This window comes from Oryctolagus cuniculus, chromosome 12 (assembly GCF_964237555.1).
Source record: "Oryctolagus cuniculus chromosome 12, mOryCun1.1, whole genome shotgun sequence".
Taxonomy (NCBI): Eukaryota; Metazoa; Chordata; class Mammalia; order Lagomorpha; family Leporidae; genus Oryctolagus; species Oryctolagus cuniculus.
This window is the reverse complement of record NC_091443.1, coordinates 108,167,590-108,188,218: the sequence shown is the minus strand read 5'-3', so window position 1 is coordinate 108,188,218 and position 20,629 is coordinate 108,167,590. Positions and strand designations below refer to the sequence as shown.

The 20,629-nt window shown below is 62.1% G+C and overlaps 1 protein-coding gene across 5 annotated transcripts in view; it reads left to right on the top strand.

Moving 5' to 3' along the window:
• Positions 1 to 20,629, top strand: part of LINGO1 (leucine rich repeat and Ig domain containing 1) — a 161,887-nt gene that overhangs the window by 80,250 nt on the left and 61,008 nt on the right. For all 5 annotated transcript variants that reach the window (XM_070054640.1, XM_070054639.1, XM_070054643.1 and 2 more), the window contains one exon: positions 20,046 to 20,230. The gene's annotated coding sequence lies outside the window, so the exon portion shown is untranslated. The remainder of the gene's footprint in view (positions 1 to 20,045; positions 20,231 to 20,629) is intronic.

Here is a 20,629-nt window from a genome sequence, read left to right as displayed (position 1 = left end):
AGCTACTGGGGTGGACTGGGAGTTTGAAAATGCTAATGGGGCCATGGTGGGACACCTGGGGACAGGAGGCTGCCCAGGTGAACGGGTACCTGGGGGAGGGCTCTGAAAGAGAAGAGGCAGCTGGTGCAGGGGTGGGGTGTGGGGGAGAGACGAATGAGGGCATTTGCCTGGCATGGTGGGGCCATGCCAGAGAGCTAAGATGAGGGGCGGCCAGGGGATGAGGGGTGGTGGTGACTTGTCAGGGGGCGGGTGTGTGGCCCGGTGGCTAAGATGCTGGTGAAGACATCTTGTCCCACATCGGAGGGCCTGGCTCCGGCTCCTTGCTCCGGCTCCTGACTTCGGCTTCCTGAAGACACATCAGTGGTGGCTCAAGTACTTGGGTCCCTGTCACCCATGAGGGAGACCTAGCCTAGCCCTGGCTGTTGAAGGCATTTGGGGAGTGATGCAGCAGATGGGAGCTCTATCAAATAATTGAAAAAATCCCTGAGGCTGTAGTAGGAGGGGGCAGGAGCGGAGATGGGGCCAGGCAGAAGTGTTGGAGGCCTGGGCCCTGGGGATGGCCGTGGGGGTGGGGGGAGGCAGGGAGTGGCTGTGGGAGTGGGGGGAGGCAGGGAGTGGCTGTGGGGGTGGGGGGAGGCAGGAGTGGCCGTGGGGGTGGGGGGAGGCAGGGAGTGGCCGTGGGGGTGGGGGGAGGCAGAGAGCTGCAGACCCTCATGCAGGTGGAGCAGGGACAGGGAGGCCCCTCAGTTCCTGGCACAGGCTTGGGGCAGGAAGCAGATGGGGTCTGCTGTTGGTGACCTCTGGAGAAGAAGTGTGCTGTGGGGGGCAGGGGGGGTCCAAGTCTGGAGCTCAGGACGGGGACGTGGGAGCCACAGGTGGTACTCAGAGAGTGGCCATGGCTGAGGTCCCAAGGAAGCTGTGTGGAGAGAGGAGCAAGGCCTGGACCCTGGCTCAGTGCCAGGCAGAGCAGGGTGAGGCCTTAGGGACCTAGAGAGGGTCCGAGGGAAGGGCAATGTCAGCCATGCACGTCCCCCCCACCGCGGCCCCCTGGAGCTCCCTCCTGTGGGGCTCAGCAGTGCCCAAGCCAGGCTACCGCGTGTGTGCCCCCCACAGTCTGGTTCAGGTCTGGCCAGCTGCATGTGCCCTCGTGTGTGCGTGTGCGTGTCCGCACGACGCATGTTCTGTATAATTTTATCACAGCTTCGTGTCACTGCCGCCACGATCAGGACACAGAGCTGAACTCCCCGCGAGGCCTCCTGTGCCACCACAGCCTCCCCTAGCCCCTGTGCCGCTGATTTGTCATCTCCCGAGTGTCACGTGCATGGGCTCTCGCAGCACCTAACCAACTAGGACTGTGTTGTTAGAACTTGTATTTGTTTGAAAGACAAAGGGACAGTGACAGAGAGGTGGAGTTTACCTATCCTGTGGTTCATTCCCCAGCTAGGGCTGGGCCAGTCTGAAGCCAGGAGCCAGATCTCCATCCAGGTCTCCCACATGGGTGGCAGGGGCCCAGACTTGGGCCACCCTCTACTGCCTCCCAGGGTGCACGTTAACAGGAAGCTGGAACTGGAAGCAGAGACGGGATTTGAACCCAGGCACTCTGATGTGGGATGCAGGTAGCCCAAGCAGCGGCTTAATTCCTTGGTCCAAATGCCTACTCCCAAGACTGATTTTCCAGGGGCAGGTGATGTACACACGAGTTAAGCCACCTCCTGTGACACCATTATCCTATATCAGAGCTCTGGTTTGAATCTTGGCTGCTCCGCTTCCAATCTAGCTCCATGCCAATGTGCCTGGGAAAGCAGCAGAAGATGTCCCAAGTGCTTGGGCTCCTGCACCCGCATGGGAGACCCAGGTGAAGTTCCTGGATCCTGCTTTAGCCTGGCCCTGCGCTGGCCGTTGCAACCATTTGGAGAGTGAACCGGTGGATGGATGACCTCTCTGTATCTCCCTCCCTCCCTCCATCCCTCTCAATCTGCCTTTAAAATAAATTAAATAAATCTTAAAAGAGTGATTGTCTAGAGTCAACGTCATGAAGGGAGGAATTTTAAAAGATGTCACTACAGGCCAGCGCCGCGGCTCACTAGGCTAAATCCTCTGCCTTGCGGCGCCGGCACACCGGGTTCTAGTCCCGGTTGGGGCGCCGGAATCTGTCCCGGTTGCCCCTCTTCCAGGCCAGCTCTCTGCTGTGGCCCGGGAGTGCAGTGGAGGATGGCCCAAGTACTTGGGCCCTGCACCCCATGGGAGACCAGGATAAGTACCTGGCTCCTGCCATCGGATCAGCGCGGCGTGCTGGCCACGGCGGCCATTGGAGGGTGAACCAACGGCAAAGGAAGACCTTTCTCTCTGTCTCTCTCTCTCACTGTCCACTCTGCCTGTCAAAAAATAAAAAATAAAAAAAGATGTCACTACAGAACACTGTAGAGCACTCCAGAACCGGCTTGTTAGCTGAGGGCAGGGTGAGGGATGGCAGGGGTGGGAAGCAAGGGTGGGTGTGGCACCCCGGGGAGGGAGGGGGATGGGGTGCAGGCAGAAGCAGATTATTCTAGAATGCTTGGGGGCAGGTGAGGGCGTCCTCAGTGAAAACCAAGCCAGGCGGCCTTGGGGAGTGGCCGTGGATGAAGTGAGAAGAGAGCCGTTGTCCCCAGGGCAGTGCGGTGGAGGCTGTGGGTGGGTGGGCCTGGGCTTCGGGTGGGCCGTCTTCTCCATCAGTGCCCGGCTCCCGGCCGTGGGAACCCACAGGGGTCGGTTCTATGAGAGTGTGCGAGGGTGGGGCTTTAGCTGGCCCTGGGAGACCGTGGGCCCCATGCCGGGCAGCGGGCAGCCGAGTGCCAGGCAGAGGTCTCAGCGCGGGAGGAGCGGGGATGGTTGGGGCCGGGGAGAGAGGCTACAGAGAAGGGCAACAGAGGTCACAGGATGTGGGCGGCCAGAGGGCCATGGTGACCTCACCCTGCGGGGCGGCCAGGGTTGGGGTGAGGAAGGGACAGACAGGATCCCCTGTGGCCCGGATGTTGTAAAGCAGCCTCGCAGGGTGGGCTCAGAGGGGCAGGAATGGTCTTGGCTGGAGGGGCTGGAAGGGGCAGGGAGTGCACCAGCCAGGCTGGCCCTGCAGAAGCCTGGTATCTGTGCATCTGGGAGGCAGCCCTGCCATTGCGTGGCAAGCTGAGGCTCTGGGAGAGGAATGAACTTGTCCAAGCCACAGTGGTCAGTCCCCAGCCCCCTGCCTCAGGGCTACAGTCTCCTCCCAGCCCCACTGTGCTTTTGTCCACTGTCACTGTGTAGAGTGGGGACCTCAACCTCACGGGCAGGTGGCTTACAGGGTGCCAGGGTGCCATCTCCTGTCCTGGGATGGGGGGACATGAGGGACAGAACAATGAACAAGGAACCATGGAAGGCAGGGCAAGAAGCTGGTGTTTAAGGAACTGGGGACTGAAGCTCTTGGAGAAAGAAAGAGCCAGCAACCGTGATGGAGGGGGAGCCAGGTGGGGTTTGGAAGGGCCTGGTGGGGAGGTCAGCGCAGTGGAGAGGCAAGGGGGGCTGCCTGGGGCAGGAAAGGGCTGGGGGGTGAAGGGGTGGGGTCCCACTGAGCTGAGGAGGGGGACAGTGAGGCACAGGCTGGTACCTGCTAATCTCCCAGGGTCCCTGGACCAGTGGGGCACATTGGCAGGGGGCTCCTCCACTATGCCCGAGGCTGCAGAGACCCTTGGAGACCCCAGCTGCCCTGTCACCTCCCCAGGTGGATGCCTGAGGTGTCCCCGCCTGGGAAGTCCCCTTGAGCCAACACAAGGCGGCTGAGTCCGCCCAGCAGAGCCCCTTGGTGCACGGGACAGTGGTCACGGGGGACCTGTGGTTTCCAGAACGTGGTTGGGGCAGTGAATCGCGATCCAGCCCGAGCCACCAGCCTCATTAATCTGGTGGCTCCGTGTGCAGGGCCCGTGGTGGTCCCTGATGGACAAGTCACACCAGGCGATCTCATAGCCCAGGGCCTCCAGTTCCTCAGCCGCTCAGCACCAATTAGCCGGTGGTTAGAGCCGGGAGAGCCAGGCTCTTGCTCTCGCTCCATTGCTCAGGGGCTACTGACAAGTTCTCAGATGCTGGGTGCAGGAGCATCAGGTGTGGGTGTGGGCGGGCAGGGTGGAGGCTCCCCAGGCAGCACCTGCCTGCCCCTCCCCCTAGACTTCGCCCCACTCCTCCTGACGGCTCCACTCCCAGGTGCACTTCTTAGGTGCCTGAGCGGCCCCAGGGGAGGGCCTAGGCAGCCCAGCTGGGGTCAGGTGTGGTGCCTGGTGCCACGTGTCCTGCACCTGTGGCTTCTCTACCTGCCTCCTGCGCCCCCATGGTGCCCGACTCCTCGAGTCCTTGCTGATCCTTGGGGTTGCACACACTTCCCTGGCCGAGTGTTTGTCCCCTCTGCCAGGGCTCGCAGCCCCTTCTCAGAGTCCCATCGCTTCACTCCCGGCCTCGGCCCAGGTCCCACCAATTACCAGCCGCCTGGATGTCTCTCGCTATAAACCCCTTCACCTCATTATAGGAAATTTCTTTCGAATGGCCTTTAAAAACCATCTCATTACGCAGAAAGAACTGTAATTACCTGTGCAAGACGAGCTGGTGCCGCTGCCCTGCAACTCGAGGGACGGGGCTCCTGCCGCCTGGTTTGACCACTGCGGGGAGTGCCTCTCAGCCCTCTGGACCCTTTTCTCCAGGGACTGGGGGCCCCAGGAGGGCAGATCCTCCTGCAGATGGCTGCCGGTTCCTGCCTGGCCTCCTGGTGGCCCTGGCCATTAGAGCCTGCCTGGGGCTGGGGTGGGGTGGGAGAGGCTGCCCTGCCCCTGGTGTCTGGCCCCAGCGCTGACCCTTCCTGAGTGGGCTCCTCTTCTGCTGAGTGGGCCCCGGTGGACACTGGCACTGGGCGGAAGGCTTCACGTGGCTCTCCCTTCCCTGGAGGAAGGTGACCGTGCAGGCCACTTTGTCCTGTGTGCCCGGCCCCTGCTTGAACAGGGCTGGGAAGCTTTGGTGGTCAGTTCCTCCCCGAGCCCTGTCCTCCTGTGCCCAGGGCGCGCTGTGTGTACTGGGGGAGAGCGGGGATGGGGACCATTGTGCTTCCTCCTTGGTTCTCCCCCTGGTCAGAGGTGTGGGCACAGCCTGTGTGTGGGGCAGCCATGGTGGGGGAGGGGAGAGACCATCAAGGTGCCCCCCAAACTCTGCCCCTCCCCTGTGCCACAGGGCCTTGTGGCTGCTCTGATTCTCCCAGCTTTTAGCTCCTAGGACTTCCTGGGACCCCGCTGACTGGTCAGCAGAGGGCAGCACGTCCTGGACTGGGGTGGGTGGCAGTGCTGTGCTGGCAGTGGGAGAGACCCAGTTCTGTCCCTGCATGGGCCTGGGGGACCAGGAGCCCTGTGGTGGGCACTGGCTGCCCTGGACTCCTGCACGCTGCCTCGGGGCTCCAGCGCTGCCCAGCCTGGACCGGGAGCCCTGCTGTGTGCTCGCTCAGGCCCCTGGATTGCCATCACAGAGCTGTCTCTGTTCACGCCCCTTGTGCCCACCGGGACCTGGGCGCCCTTGAAGGGGCCGTATTGGTTTTTGGGATTTTTTTTTTTTTTTTTTTTTTTTTGCTTATTGTTATGTATCTCTAGAGGCAGAGAGAGACGGACAGATAGAAAGAGAAAGCTCCCTCTGCTTGGTTCACCTCCTAAATGCCCGCAACAGCTGGGGCTGGACCAGGCTGAAGCCAGGAGCTGGAAACTCAATGCAGGTCTCCCCCGTGGGTGGCAGGGATCCAGGGACCTGAGCCGTGGGCTGCTGTGGAGGTGTTTTGCTGTGTTGCCCCGCCCAGGAGGCAGGCGGGAGCTAAGGCTGTTTGCCCGGGTGGCCCCAGCTCCCCGGCCATGCCTGTGCCTGGTGCTGGTGTGCTCAGCGAGTCTGAGGGAGGTTTGGCCTCCTGGCTGGAGCTGCATCTTCAGGCCAGCGAGCCTGCTTCGCCCCACGACCGAAGCCTGTCTAAGGGTGGAGGGTGTCTCTGCCTCCTCCCCCCTCCCATTGGGAAGCTTGTGCCAGGGGCTGGCTAAAGAGAGGTGTGCAGGCAATCAGCATGAATGACCGCATGTGGCTGCCACCGCTCCACACTTAGTCACCTGGCCTCTGTCCCAGCTCCTCTGCGTGCTGACCGCCAGCTGGGGACAGTCCTGCTCCCACAGGTGCTCGCAGGAGGCCAGGTGCATTTCCTGGAAGAGGTGGGGCTCGGTCAGGGCGGGTGTGGACCGACAGAGGGTGAAGAGCAGGATGTGGCAGGCAGAGGGCACAGTGGGGGCGCAGGTGCGGGGGCCCTGGGACCTGTGCTGGGAAGATGTGGATCTGGGTTCTGGGAGGACCAGTGGAGGGGTGAGGTTCCAGACGCCAGCCAGGTGCCGTTCGGCTCTGTGCTGTGCCAGCGTGCATAGGAGGGGGCACAGTGGTCCGAGTCCGTGGCTCCAGTCCACAGCCCTGTGTGGGGACCCAGCCCTGCCAGTCCTCCTGTGAGGCCTGCTGCGGGGCGTGCTCATCAAGGACTGACCTGGCCAAGGCTGCCGGCGCCCGGAGCGGAGATGGCAGGACCAGGAGGGTGAGCGTGGGCTGTTTCCTTTTCTTTCTCCTCCGCCTCCCACCCCTCCTCCACTGGCTTTGGGAACATCCTGTTTCTCCCTTCCCGCTGCCTGCCACCTGCAGAGGCGAGTTGCTTCGAGGATGCCCAGCCCTGGCTGCGCTGTCCCCTGCGGGGGGCCTGAACAGCATCCCGGCATAGCAGCAGCTGCGGGCCTTGGCCAGGGAGGCGGAGCTGCGCCATCTGGGTGTCCGTGTCTGCCAAGGCCGCTTCTTGGATCCTGGGTGCAGCTTCTGGGCTGGGTGGGGAAGGCGGGAGGCTGGACTAGCCCTGACCTCGATGGGGAGTCCTTATTGAGCACCGCTGCGCCCCAGGCCCTGCTCTTTCCCTTCCTGTGGTGGGGGTGGGGACAGATCAGAAACAAACAAGCCCATGTGTAATTGCAGATTGTGATGGGGGTCCATGGGAGTGGTTGAGGATGTGGAGGTGGGGGAGATGGTGAGGGCTCAGTGTGGGACCAGGGTCAGGGCTCAGTGTGGGACCAGGATCAAGGCTTAGTGTGGGACCAGGATCAAGGCTTAGTGTGGGACCAGGGTCAGGGCTCAGCATGTGACTAGGATCATGGCTCAGTGTGGGACCGGGATCAGGGCTTAGTGTGGGACCAGGATCAAGGCTTAGTGTGGGACCAGGGTCAGGGCTCAGTGTGGGACCAGGGTCAGGGCTCAGTGTGTGGCCAGGGTCAGGGCTCAGTGTGGGACCAGGGTCAGGGCTCAGCATGTGACTAGGATCATGGCTCAGTCTGGGACCGGGATCAGGGCTCAGTGTGGGACCAGGGTCAGGGCTCAGTGTGTGGCCAGGGTCAGGGCTCAGCATGTGACCAGGATCATGCTCAGTATGGGACCGGGATCAGGGCTTAGTGTGGGACCAGGGTCAGGGCTCAGAGGGTGTGACCAGGGTCAGGGCTCAGCATGTGACTAGGATCATGGCTCAGTGTGGGACCGGGATCAGGGCTTAGTGTGGGACCAGGATCAAGGCTTACTGTGGGACCAGGGTCAGGGCTCAGTGTGTGGCCAGGGTCAGGGCTCAGTGTGGGACCAGGGTCAGGGTTCAGTGTGGGACCAGGGTCAGGGCTCAGAAGGTGTGACCAGGGTCAGGGCTCAGCATGTGACTAGGATCATGGCTCAGTGTGGGACCAGGATCAGGGCTTAGTGTGGGACCAGGGTCAGGGCTCAGCATGTGACCAGGATCAGGACCCAGTGTGGGACCAGGATCATGGCTCAGTGTGGGACTGGGATCAGGGCTTAGTGTGGGACCAGGGTCAGGGTTCAGTGTGGGACCAGGGTCAGGGCTCAGTGTGGGACCAGGATCAGGGCTCAGCATGTGACCAGGATCAGGACCCAGTGTGGGACCAGGATCATGGCTCAGTGTGGGACCGGGATCAGGGCTTAGTGTGGGACCAGGGTCAGGGTTCAGTGTGGGACCAGGGTCAGGGCTCAGTGTGGGACCAGGGTCAGGGCTCAGTGTGGGACTGGGATCAGGGCTTAGTGTGGGACCAGGGTCAGGGTTCAATGTGGGACCAGGGTCAGGGCTCAGTGTGGGACCAGGGTCAGGGCTCAGTGTGTGGCCAGGGTCTGGGCTCAGGGTGTGACCTGTCCCTGGGCTCAGTGTCCTTCTCCAAGTATAGTTCTCTGGGGCTGACTTGAGGTGGCCTCAGCCACACTGCCTGAGCTCTCTGCTCTTCCCTCAGGGGCCTGTTAGTGCCCAGGGCTGAGGTCACCTTCTCCGAGGCTTGGTTGGGACACACCCAACTCCCTGGAGGGGAGGGGCCTGGCTGTCACCCTGCAGGTCCTCTGACATTGAGCACAGCCGGGGCGCTGGGCAGGCCCCTGGGGGGAGAGTGTTGTGACCGCCATTTCCCACAGGAGGAAACCTGGGCTTCCTGAGGGCAGCCGCTTAGTGAAGTGGCTGAGCCAGGAGCCTCCGTGTCCCCGCCTCCCTCTCCCAGAGCCCTCAGCGCCCTTCCTGGGAGCTCACACTGCCTCAGGCAAGGCTCCCTTCCTGCCCAGGGCGCCTTCCCCTTGCACCTGCACTGGCTCTGTGAGCCCCACCCCTCCTGGGTGGGCGGGGCCCCACTCCAAGGTCTGTGGTCTTGGCAGCTTTGAAGTGGCTGGAGCTTTAGCAGGGATGCTGTGTGGCGTAAATCCCGGCCATGCCAGGGGCCCGGGAAAGACCCCTCCGGCCTGGAGCAACCGGGGTAAGCGGGGGGGGGGGGGGGGGGGGGGGGGCTTGGTCGGGAAGGCGGCAGGCTCATGGCGCTGTCCAGGGTGCTGAGCCAAGCCACACTCCTGGCACTCGTCACAGTTCTGCCTGGACACACCTCCGTGTGTCCCTCCTGTGCGTCTGAGCTCAGCTCCTCTCCTGGGACATCAGGTTGCACCTGCTCATGGCCTCACTGAGAGGAGACCGGAAAGCTAGGGCGCTGGGTGCTGGCATGCAACCCGTGTACCGTCAAGACTGCCCAAAGGGCAAAGTCGCCTTCCTCCCGAGCCCCTGGGGGCAGGGGGGTGGGGGGAGGTGGGCGTGGTCTCCGCCTCCTGCAGCTGGACACCACAGAGGGTAGACCGTGGAGCTGAGAAGCATTGTGTGTCCATGGAGGAGGGCCCCAGAGCGCCAGCCTCCTCCCGCTCTGCCACGTTCCAGATTCTGCCCCTCCCAGCCCCGAAGCCTCGTGCAAACCAAACGTGTAGGATTCCTGGCTCTGTGACTCACACCTGCCCTCTTGGGCCTCCTGACCCCATCTGGCCTCAGCCTGTGGGTGGCCTGTGGCCTCGCTCCAGGCCCCTGGCCCTGCAAGCCCTGTGGGGGCTCCTGGGTACCCTTCCACTTTGGGGAATGGGAGGAGGCTGCAGGGAGACCCCCTCACCCTCCCTGCCTCTCCCTTCCTCACCCCTCCTCCTGTCCAGCCACCCTGGCCCTGGGCCTGGGCAACGTGCAGCCCCTGAGAGGGGAGCCCCGAATCCCGTGACTTGCACCTAAAACCCTCCAGCCACTCCAGCCTTGGGCACAAACTGTGTTCTGGATCCATTCGGGCCCAAGTGTGAACCCCTGACCTGGGGCCCGGGCTGTAACCTCCTCGCCCCCAACCTTGATTTCCTCACTGGCCTTGGGAAACAGGAGCCCCGCCCACGGCCCTGTTGCTCACCCTCAGGGAGGGTGGCAGACAGACGGCACCGTGGCGTCCCCTCCTCCTTCTTCTCCCACCTCTGCCTGCCAAGAGCCCCAGCCCGGAGCCTGGCACGTGGGTGGGGATGGGCTACGGGAGATAGGAGTGGGGTCTGCAGCCGGTACTCAGCACCGGTTTCCAGCAGGGCCTCTGCTGTGGCCACATGCAGACTGAGCTCGCCGCCTCTGGCCTGGCTCTGGGAGATTCCCGCCCCCACTTCATCCCACTCAGCTCAGCCGCGGTGGTACCAGGGTGATGCTGAGAGACTCCGAGTAACGCAGCCCAGAGACCCTGACCACGGTGGCCCCTGCCTGCAGCTGCCACACCCCAGTGCAGCCACACATCGTTTAGTGGGGAGGCAGGCTCATCCTCAGCTCCAGCTCAACTAGTCCGGGCATCAGCTCACATGGCCCCTGGCACAGCAGAAGTGCCCAGTGTGCCTCGGCCGCGGTGGTGGGGCTGGTGAGAGCTCACGATGTAGCAGAGCAGCCGAGTTCACAGGAGAGGGAGGTGAGAGCCACGCAGCTGGAAAGCCACCACCTGCCCTCCGGAAAGGCTTCCAGGCTCTGCCCCTTCTTCCAGGACGGTCTCCTTCCTCTGACTTAATTCCGTTTCTCTCCAGGGCAGGGCCTGGCACACAGGAAGGCGGATCCCCAGCTGGGATGGGTGGGTTGGAGGCAGCAGCTGCAGGAGCAGGGTTGCTGGCCCAGGAGGCCTCACCTGTCCTGGGACTGAGCTGGGGTGCACCTTGCCCTCAGTGCCCCCTCCGTGGGCTGCCCCGCCGGCCGGCTGAGTCCTGAGGATGCTAGCGTGTGGGTGGGAGTGGGACCTCTGCCCTCTGCCCTCTGCCCTTGGCCTCTGCTGTGCTGGCCCCTGCTCCTGGGGGCACCTACAAAGTTCCCTTCCACCCTCTTCCTTTCCCTATCGGGGCTGGCAGGCAGAAATCTGGTTACCATGCTGCCGGCCGGTGAGCAGTTACACTCAGGTCAGTAAGTTAACTGAGCACCAAATGAGTGTGCTCCAGGGCCCAGGGCTGCTGTGAGGAGCAGACGAGACCCTCCTTTGGCCCAGAGTCCAGGGTCCCATCACCAGGCAGCAGCAAGGGAGAACCTGTGCATGTACCTACTGCATGCAGGGATGATGGTCTGTGTGCACCTACTGTGTGCAGGGATGATGATCTGTGTGCCTACTGTGTGCAGAGGGTTCATGTGCACCTACTGCACACAGGGGTTAGGGTTCATGTGTACCTACTGTGTGCAGGGGTGATGGTTCATGTGCACCTACTGTGTGCAGGGTGAGGGTTCATGTGTGCCTACTGCATGCAGGGGCAAAGGTTTGTGTGTGCCTACTATGCGCAGGCAATAGGCTGATGCGTTTGCCCCCAGGCCACTCGTGCTGCCAGGACTGCCTGGGTTTGCTGATGAGGAGAGCAGGGCCCCAGTAAGAGAGAGAACGCCCAGGTCCTCAGAGCCGGGGCAGCCACTGGGAGCAGGGTCTGGAGGTGAGGGAGACAGGGGAGGGGCTGACCAGGGGCTCCCGCCGCAGCAGTGCGGGTGAGCTTAGGAGGCAGCCAGGCTGTTCTTGGCTTTTACCAGCACCTCTGCGGCCCCAGGAAGCTGCCTCCAACAAGCTTCTCCCTGCTCGGTAGCCCCCTTGAGCACAGAGCAGCCTGGGACCCTGCACAGGGCATGCCCAGGGCAGTCCACAGGTGGTCTCTGCTGTCCACAGTCCTCTGCTGTCTGCTGGGGGCTCCCTGTTCCCAGCCCCTCCCTCTCGTTGCAGCCACCTTAGGGGACCCAGCCCAGTGCCTAATCCCCTGATGGGCCTGTGTGGCCCCACTTACCATCTGGCCATGCCTGCATGCCCTCTCTTGGGCCTAGTGGCCTGCACCCTCCAGCCTACAGTCCATGGGGGTCAGCACCCGGCAGACCCTGCCTCTGTCCACCTCATGGTGCTCCCCAAGAGGAAGGGCACCAGACCAAAGCTTGCCCTGAGTGCCCATGACCCAGCTCCCACTGGACACCCCTCTCCACAGCTGCCATTGACCTCCACCCCCACAAAACTCTGGGCGACATCTGGGTCCCCAAGCCAGGGATTGTTGCTGGTCACCCCCCTACGACTCTGGGGCAGCCTCTCTGGGTCTCAGTCTCCCCATCTGCCAAGTGGACCAGAATGGTACCTGGAAGGTGGCAGGTGCCCTGGACACTGGTGGCTAGAACCAGGCAGGTGTTTACTGAATTCATGAACTGAGCGAGTAAGGAGTGCCTGGCCTTTCTGTCACGCCTCCCAGAGTTTGACAGTGGGGCTTGGGTCTGAGGCTCAGCATGGCGTTGTCACGGTCAGTGTCGTAACCACTGCAGATCCTGCCTCCCATATCCCTCCTGCCCGCCCCTCCTCTCTAGCCCCGGCCCTGGCAGCCCTATCATGTCCTCCCGCTCACCCACCCACCCAACCACTGCCTCCCAGCCCCTCCCAGGTCGCCATCCTGCGTGTGCGGCAGCATCTGGAATGATCTCTCCACAGCACACACGGGGCCCCTCTGCTCCCACTCAAACCCTTCAGGCTCCTGATGGCTCCAGGGTGAGAGCTAACCCTCAGGGGGTGCGGGGCAGGGCCATCTCTGGTTACAGGCCGCTCTGATGCCGCTGGACCTTGGCATAGGCCACTTCCCCACTTCCCGAATCAGCTCCTTTTCCTTCAAGTCCCCTTAAAAGATCCCTCTCCTGGAGGCCTTCCCTGCCCCCAAGCCTGGATTGGGCCCCCTCCCGCTGTGGGCTCCACTGCCCTGCTTCACGCCCAGGATAGAATGAATGCGTGAGTGAATGAATGAATGAGTGTGTGAGCAGGCAGCCCTCCTGGGCTGTCCTGGCTCTGCTGGACCTCGGGCCTGCAGCAGGCAGCACAGTGCACCTGCCCTGCCCTGGGGGTGGCCTCTTGCCCTGGAACTGCCCCAGCGTGGCCCTCCCGGCCCAGCCACGAGCCCTGCGGGGAGGGGTCCTGGGCCCTCAGTTGTGCCAGGGGCTCGCTGCAGGCTGAGGGCGACAGAGGTGTCCCAAGGGGCAGAGACCAGGCTCTGGTGCCCGTCTGGTACCCCATTCCCACCACACAGCTGCAGCCCCCGCACTGCCCTGTGCTGGCCCACAACTCCACGCTACCCTGAGCCCTTCCATGTGCCTGGCCAGTCCTGCCGAGGGGGTCCCTCGTCCCGGGATTGCTGGTTCCCTGGCGCTGCTGTCACCCTGCCACAGGCCCAGCCAGACCCATGAGGCTGGCACCTCTGCTGCAGGCCTGCAGGTCCATCCAGAGTCCCTGGTGGCCAGTCATGGGGTGGGGCCTCAGGAGGAGGAGGAAGTGCTGCCTAGTTCACAAGGAGCTCCCAAGAGACCCAGCCTCTCACCCCCACAAACACTGGAAGCTGGGATAGCCTAGAGGACACGATCTAGCCCTAGGAGCCCAAGGTGGGAGAGACCCAAGCTTGGAGGTCAAGGAGGGAGGGCTTCCTGGAGGAGGTGTTGGTGCCCTTGGTGGCCACTGTGTGCTGGGCCCTGCACCCTCCCCGGCACGGCCAGCCCTTGCTGGGTGTGGGAAGGGATGGGTGTCATTAGCTCCGTCTAACAGGCTGGGAAGAAGCAGATGGTCCAAGAGGCTCGGGGCCACGCCCGGGGCTCCCCAGCTGACCAGTGCTGTTGCTGGCCCTCGACCCCCTAGCCCGGGGCTGGCGTCATTTCAGGGAGAGCCTGGGGAGGGGAGGGAGGCTGGCGCCTGCCACAACCGGCACCAGGCAGCTGCTGACTGTGACTTCCCAGGGAGGGGGTGTTTGGGGGGGACGGCTCTCTGAGTTGATCCTCTCCCCCCACCCCCGCCGTGGGAGAGCCCGCACGACGCCGGGTTCCCGCCGCCCCTCCCCAGAGGCCCCGGTTTGCTTGTCAGGGGATGAGTCCCCATTATACAGAGATATTTAGCCTAATAGGAGCCGACAGATCGTTCAGGGCAGTAATGCACTCCGGCTTCAAGCGTTTAGTTTCCACGGCCTGAACTCCCAGATTAAAGGCTCCGCGCCCGCGCCTGCCCTGCGCCCGCGCCCATGACCTTGACTGCAGTGCTGGGGTAGGTCCCTCCCACTCCCCCCCACCCCGGCCCCTTGCTGGCTGCTTCTCTTCCTCCCTCTCCTCTCTCTCTCTCTCTCTAAGAAGAGTATTTTTCTTCTGAAATGTGCTGGAAGGCTGTTACTTAAGCCGTGCGTGCTCTGGGGACGGCCGCCGACGCTTCGCTGCCAGCCAGCCACAGCCCTGCTACGTGAGACCCAGCGGGCAGTCGGGCGGGGCAGGTGCCTTGCCCAGGGCCGGAACTGGCCCCTTTCCTCCCTCTGCCCAGCAGGGGGCTCCTGGGGCCTGGATGTCCAGGTGCGAGGGGCCGACGGCCGCTTGGTGGTTCTGCAGGGCCTGGCAGTGGTCAGGAGGGCGGCTTCCGGAGCCTCCTTCCGCCCCTCGCGGGGCTCGCTTGTCACTCATCTGTCCCTGCCGCTGTGCCCTGCCTCCCTCTCCCTGTCCCTCCTGCCTCCCGCTGGCTCTCGTCTGCTGGCCAGGCTGCCTGAGCGAGCGGCTGGCACCGCCGCAGAGGCAGCAGGGAGCTGGCGACAGCTCCGGAGGTTTGGGATCTGCCGGTTCTGGGTGCAAACGAACCCAGTGGTTTCCGTCCAATGTAAAATTTTGCTGTGTTTTTAATGAAAAAGAATGTTTATGACAGGCACGTTAAAAACTTGTTTTTCCTTATGGGAACTTGAGTCCCGGCTCCAGCTCCTGATAACACAGACCAGAGGCAGTGGCAAGGGCTCAAGGGATTCTTTGAGTTTGGGCGAATTCCTTAATGCTGTGTGGCTCCCGAGCTGAACGGGGTTCAGTGCGGGAGGCGGCCGGGGCCCTGCTAGCTGGGTGCAGGTGTGAGGTGTAGCACTGCCCTGGGCGGGGGAGCGGGGGCTTACTGAGCCCAGTTCTGGGCCAAAGCCTGAGGTTTGGCTCTGGTCTTGTTTGTTTGTTTTTAAAGATATATTTATTTATTTGAGTCAGAGTTACAGAGAGAGAGAGAGAGAGAGAGAGGTCTTCTATACACTGGTTCACTCCCCAGATGGCCACAATGGCCAAGACTGAAGCCAGGAGCCAGGAGCTTCTTCCAGGTCTCCCATGTGGGTGCAGGGGCCCAAGCCCTTGGGCCATCTTCTACTGCTTTCCCAGGTGCATCAGCAGGGAGCTGGATCAGAAGTGGAGCAGCCGGGACTCAAACCAGTGCCCATGGAAGGTGGCAGCACCGCAGGGGGTGGCTTTCCCTGCTGCGCCACAACACCGGCCCCTTCTCTGGTCTTTGAAGGAGCCAGCTTAAAGAGCTAGGACAGGACCACCTGGGAAAGACCGGGAGCGGGGGAGGAGTAGCTAGGCCGGGGTCCCTGTCCCAGAATCCGGGGAAGTGAGTGAAGAGAGCCTCTTGGCTTGGGGCTGGGGGTGCTGGCAGCCGGGGGAATGTAGGGGGGAATGCTGGGGGTTCTTGTGCCCTCGGGGACAGGGGTGGCCGGGTGACTGCAGGCAAGGCAAGAGAAGCCCCTAGTTTTGAGCCTGAAGAGGGACTCTGGGGCTGACGTGCCGTGAGACCCTGGGCCGGGCCTCAGTTGCCTGTCTGCTGCATGGGGTTAGTCGTGGCTGCCCCTCCAGAGTCTGGGATGGGCAGAGCTGTGGTCCTCGATGGTGCAGCAGTCGGGCTGTCACTCCAGAGATGCGCACAGTCTAGTCTTGCCCCATACATGATGGGATCACAGGAGCTCAGGGCAGAAAGCGCCACCCCTCAGCTCCTTAAACTGAGTGCGAAGCCCCCCCCCCCCCCCATGGCGCAGTCCCCTCTGCTGACTGGCAGGGAGCTCGCTGCTCGTGGGCTGAGCGGAGACCTGATTCTGCAGACCCTGTTCTTGCTGCCCCGTGAGGGCCTCGTGGCTCCATCAGGGACCTGAAATCCTGAGCAGACCCCCGAGGCTTCTCCAGGGGGCACAGAGTTGGCCGTTTCCCGGTGGGACCCTCTGTGCAAAGCCCACTTAACGAAGACCTTCTGGCTTGGCCCATGGATGACAGACGTGACCCTGTGTCCTGTGCTGGTCACCCTGGCACCTTGGTCTCCTGGCCATGAACTGATTCCCACGGCTCCACCAAAGCCATGGGGCCCTGGCCAGTCTGTGCAGCTGGCTCCTGGAGCTACTTACAGGGCCCAGCAGGTTCTTGTTACTTTTTTTTTTAAGATTTATTTATTTATTTGAGAGGCAGAATTAGAGACAGAGAGGGAGAGACAGAGACAAGTCTTCCATCTGCTGGTTCACGCCCTAAATGGCCACAACAGCTGGAGCTGGGCTGATCCGAAACCAGGAGCCAGGAGCCAGGAGCTTCTTCCAGGTCTCCCACGTAGGTGCAGGGGCCCAAGGACTTGGGCCATCCTCCACTGCTTTCCCAGGCCACAGCAGAGAGCTGGATCGGAAGAGGAGCAGCTGATACTTGAAGCGGCACCCGTGTGGGATGCCAATGCCAAGATGAAGGCCTAACCTACTACACCACAGTGCCAACCCCAGATTCTAATTACTTTAAAATTATTTTCTAAGTATTGGAGAGCTCCCATCCTCTGTTTCACTCCCCCAGGTGCCTGCAACAGCTAGTTCTGGATCAGGGCGAAATGGGGAGCCGGGGACACAATCCGGGTCTCCCACGTGTGTGGCAGGGACCTGACTACCTGAGCCATCGCCCGCTGCCCCCCAGGGCCTGCATTGGCAGGAACTGGACCCGGGGACTCTCGTGTGGGATGTTGGCATCTTAACTGCTAAGCCAAGCACCTGCTGCCTTCAAACTTTCTCGTGTCTTCTTCGGCCCCTTCACAGGGCAAGAGGAAGGCTTTCAATAAGCCCCCGCACCCCCGCTTCTGGATTGCCCCCTTCAAGGCTCCTCTCACCGGAGCACAACACAGCTCGGTGTGGGAGGGCTGTGGGTGGCGCTTTAGAGACCTGTGAGACCACAGCAGTGAGTGAGGGGTCAGGCTGGGGCTCTGCCTGCACCTGCTCTGTGCTTCCTGCATGGTCTCTGACAGGTGTGCGCCCTGTCCAGGGCCCCTCTGCCTGCCTTCTTGGAAATCGTCTGTCTTACCTGTCCACCTGGTGGGGGGTCCGATACCCGTGTGCCCCACGCGGGACTGGGCGAGACAGCAGGGGCTGGGAATAAAAGATGCACCCCGGGAGGTGGGCCGCCGGTGGGCAACTCGTCTGCTCGTCACTTTTCAGCACTTACTTCAAGGGGAGGGGGATCGGCTGCACCGCAGTGCCAGCCCCTGGGCACTTCTCAGTGAGGAGGACACCACTGGCCGTCCTGGCTGGAGCCCTCCCTGAGGACTTTTTATTGCACTTGGCGTGAAATCCGGAGCCCCGGGGCCGGCATTGTGGCGCCGTGCATGCCATATGGGCGCCAGCTGCTCCACTTCCGATCCAGCTCCCTGCTAATGGGCCTGGGAAGGCAGCGGGTGGGCCCCTGCACCTGCGTGGGAGACCCAGAAGCAGCTCCTGGCTCCTGGCTCCTGGCTTTGGAGCAGCCCAGCTCTGACTGTTGCTGCTGTTTGGGGAGTGAACCAGTGGATGGAAAATAGAATTTCTCTCTCTCTCTCTCTCTCTCTCTCTCTCTCTCCCTCTCTCCCTCGCTCCCTCTCTCCCTCTGTGTGTGTGTGTGTGTGTGTGTATCTTCTTGTAACTCTGCCTTTCAAATAAATAAAAAAATTAAATAAATCTTAAAAAAACCCTACACACACTGAAGCCTTAACTTGGCCATCAGGGCCCCACCTCCCTCTGCTGCGCTGTTTTCTGAAATGGAAATCAAATGGGAAAATGGGACCTCTTGCCTGGTCCCCACTGCTCCTCTCCCCAGGGCTCTCACAGTCTGTGTAAGTCTGTGTGGTAGAGACTGTGTGTGTGCATATGTGTGTGTAAGTGTGTCTGTATATGTGTGTGTAAGACTATGAGCCTATGTGTGTAAGCCTGTGTGTGTAAGACTGAGCCTGTGTGTGTGTGAGCCTGTGTGTGTGTGAGCCTGTGTGTGTAGGTGTGTGTGAGCCTGTGTGTGTAGGTGTGTGTGAGCCTTTGTGTGTGCAGGTGTGTGTGTAGGTGTGTGTGAGCCTCTGTGTGTGTGTGAGCCTGTGTGTGTAGGTGTGTGTGAGCCTGTGTGTGTAAGCCTGTGTGTGTAGGTGTGTGTGTAGGTGTGTGTGAGCCTGTGTGTGTGTAGGTGTGTGTGAGCCTGTGTGTGTAAGCCTGTGTGTGTAGGTGTGTGTGTAGGTGTGTGTGAGCCTGTGTGTGTGCAGGTGTGTGTAGGTGTGTGAGCCTCTGTGTGTGTGTGAGCCTGTGTGTGTAGGTGTGTGTGAGCCTGTGTGTGTAAGCCTGTGTGTGTAGGTGTGTGTGTAGGTGTGTGTGAGCCTGTGTGTGTGCAGGTGCGTGTGAGCCTGTGTGTGAGCCTGTGTGTGTGTAGGTGTGTGTGAGACTGTGTGTGTGTAGGTGTGTGTGTGCAGGTGTGTGTGTAGGTGTGTGTGAGCCTGTGTGTGTGTGTAGGTGTGTGTGAGCCCGTGTGTGTGAGCCTGTGTGTGTGAGCCTGTGTGTGTGTAAGCCTGTGTGTGTAGGTGTGTGTGAGCCTGTGTGTGTGTGAGCCTGTGTGTGTAGGTGTGTGTGAATGTGTGTAAGCCTGTGTGTGTAGGTGTGTGTGAGCCTGTGTGTGTGTAGGTGCGTGTGAGCTTGTGTGTGTGTGTAGGTGTGTGTGTAGGTGTGTGTGAGCCTGTGTGTGTGCAGGTGTGTGTGACCAGGAGAGCATGTGTGCAGCTTCTCTGAGCTGCGGCTTCTGCATCTGTGAAATGGGCTTGTACTCGGACCCCTGGAGCTGCGGTGGGGCGGGGGCAGCCTTGGGGAGCGATTTGCCCTGTGCACGGCTGCAGCCCACCCCCCTTCAGCCGGTTCCGGCTCTGCACTCCGTGTCGGGGGACGTCAGTGCGCGTCACCTGCGGTGCTCTGCTTGGCGCTCGCGATGGCAGAGGGGCTGAGACTCACGTTGGCGCCCCGCCCGCGTCTTGCTGTGATCGGGAACTGCACGTCTCGGAGTGCAACCCTCTGAGGGGTGTTGTGCCCGGGAGTCTCTGGCTGAGGGACGGGGTGGCAGAGGCTGGGGAAGGTGGGCCGACAGCCCCCTCCAGGGTGGCACTCCCTGGGCCCGTGCTGCGCGTGACTGGGAGCAGGAGACCACCGTCCCATGGGTGCCGTGCGGGGCTGGCTCTGGGGGCCACAAGATCAGGGCTCCAGCTTGGCCTTTGCTGCCTCCTGGCTATGTGAGGATGTGCAAAGCCCTTCCCTCCCTGGACTCGGCTTTCTCAGGTGGACAAGGGAGAGTGGACGCCGCGTCGCTGCTGCCTATGGCTGTTTAGGTTTAAATGCAGATTCATTAAGATAAAGCGATGCTTGGACCATGCGCTCCCTTCACACCCTCCGTGTGCTGGCTGCCATGGGGACCGCGCAGGTCCAGGCACGTCCTTCGCAGTGGGCGGTTCCAGTGTCCGGAGCAAGTCTCAGGCCCCTCTGGGGGTACAGCTGCCCTCAGGGTGGGGTTCAGGGCTCCCCTCTTCCCGCCTCTTGATGGAGCCAGAAGGAAGGCGAGCAGCCAGACCCCGGCCAGGCCTCACCAGCAGGGATTCCCCCAGGCCAAGTGCCCATGCCCCGCGTCCCTCCAAGGGCTCCCAGCCTGGCCTGGGGAAGGAAGCGTGGGCCCCACAGGGGGCAGTCCCCAGCCAGGGCTGGGCCCGTAGCAGCCTGGAGTCCTTGACCCTCAGACAGGAGGGCACAGGCAGGGCCTCCATGGCTCTGAGGCCCTGCAGGAAACACCACCATGTGTCCCGTGGGTTAAGTGACTTCCTCTCTAGAATCTTCTAGAAATCTGGACCAGAGACCCGAGAAAGGGGGCTGCCCCTGTGGACACTGAGCTGCTGCGGCTGCCTGGGGCCCAGGCCTCGGTCTCCCCCTCCCATCTCTCAAGAGGAAGACCTGCATTTGCTGCCCCCAGGCTACCTGGGGGAGTGGGGGCCTGGGGGTGGGGTGCAGGGGTGAGGAAGGGAGGCCAGACTTGGCTGACTTGGCATGTGGCCCCGCCCCTCTGTCTCCAGTCTCCACCCACCCTGCCACTCACTCCTGCTGGTCTTCTTTTCCAGGGACCCAGTGGCCATGTCCTGGCTGCCCTGACTCTGGCTGCACAGCCTCCCGCCCACGCCTCCTGGGCTCTGACTGCGTCCACCCTCAGCCAGCCCCCCCCCCCCGCCTCCTCCTCACCCCAGCCTGGCCCCAGGGGACTCCTGCAGCTTTGGGACTCCTGCGGCAGGGTACAGCAGCGGTCACGGTAGGTGGCATCCCTGTCTCACTCTCTCCCTGGCCCTGGGGATGCCCAAGCCATCTTGGTCCCTGAGTCACCTCTCTGGACACTGTGTCTGTCGGGGTCCCTTCAGCGGTGAGTAGCAGAAGCCCCCTGTTTCGGTAAAGTGAAGTCGTTGGCTCAAGTGACTCATGTTCCCCAGCAGGGTGGGCTGCAGGCAGGGCCTGATCCAGCGTTCACACGCGGCCACCATTCCTCTCCACGTGGTGCTGGACATGGGGCAGCGCATGTCCAGATTTTACACTTGGGCTCTGGTAGAGACAAAATCCGCTCTTCTGATAGACTGAATCAGCGTCCCCAGGGGACATGGAGGGGCTGGTGACCAGGGCCTGTGATTCCTCTACTGGGAGAGCAGGGCTTGGGGCC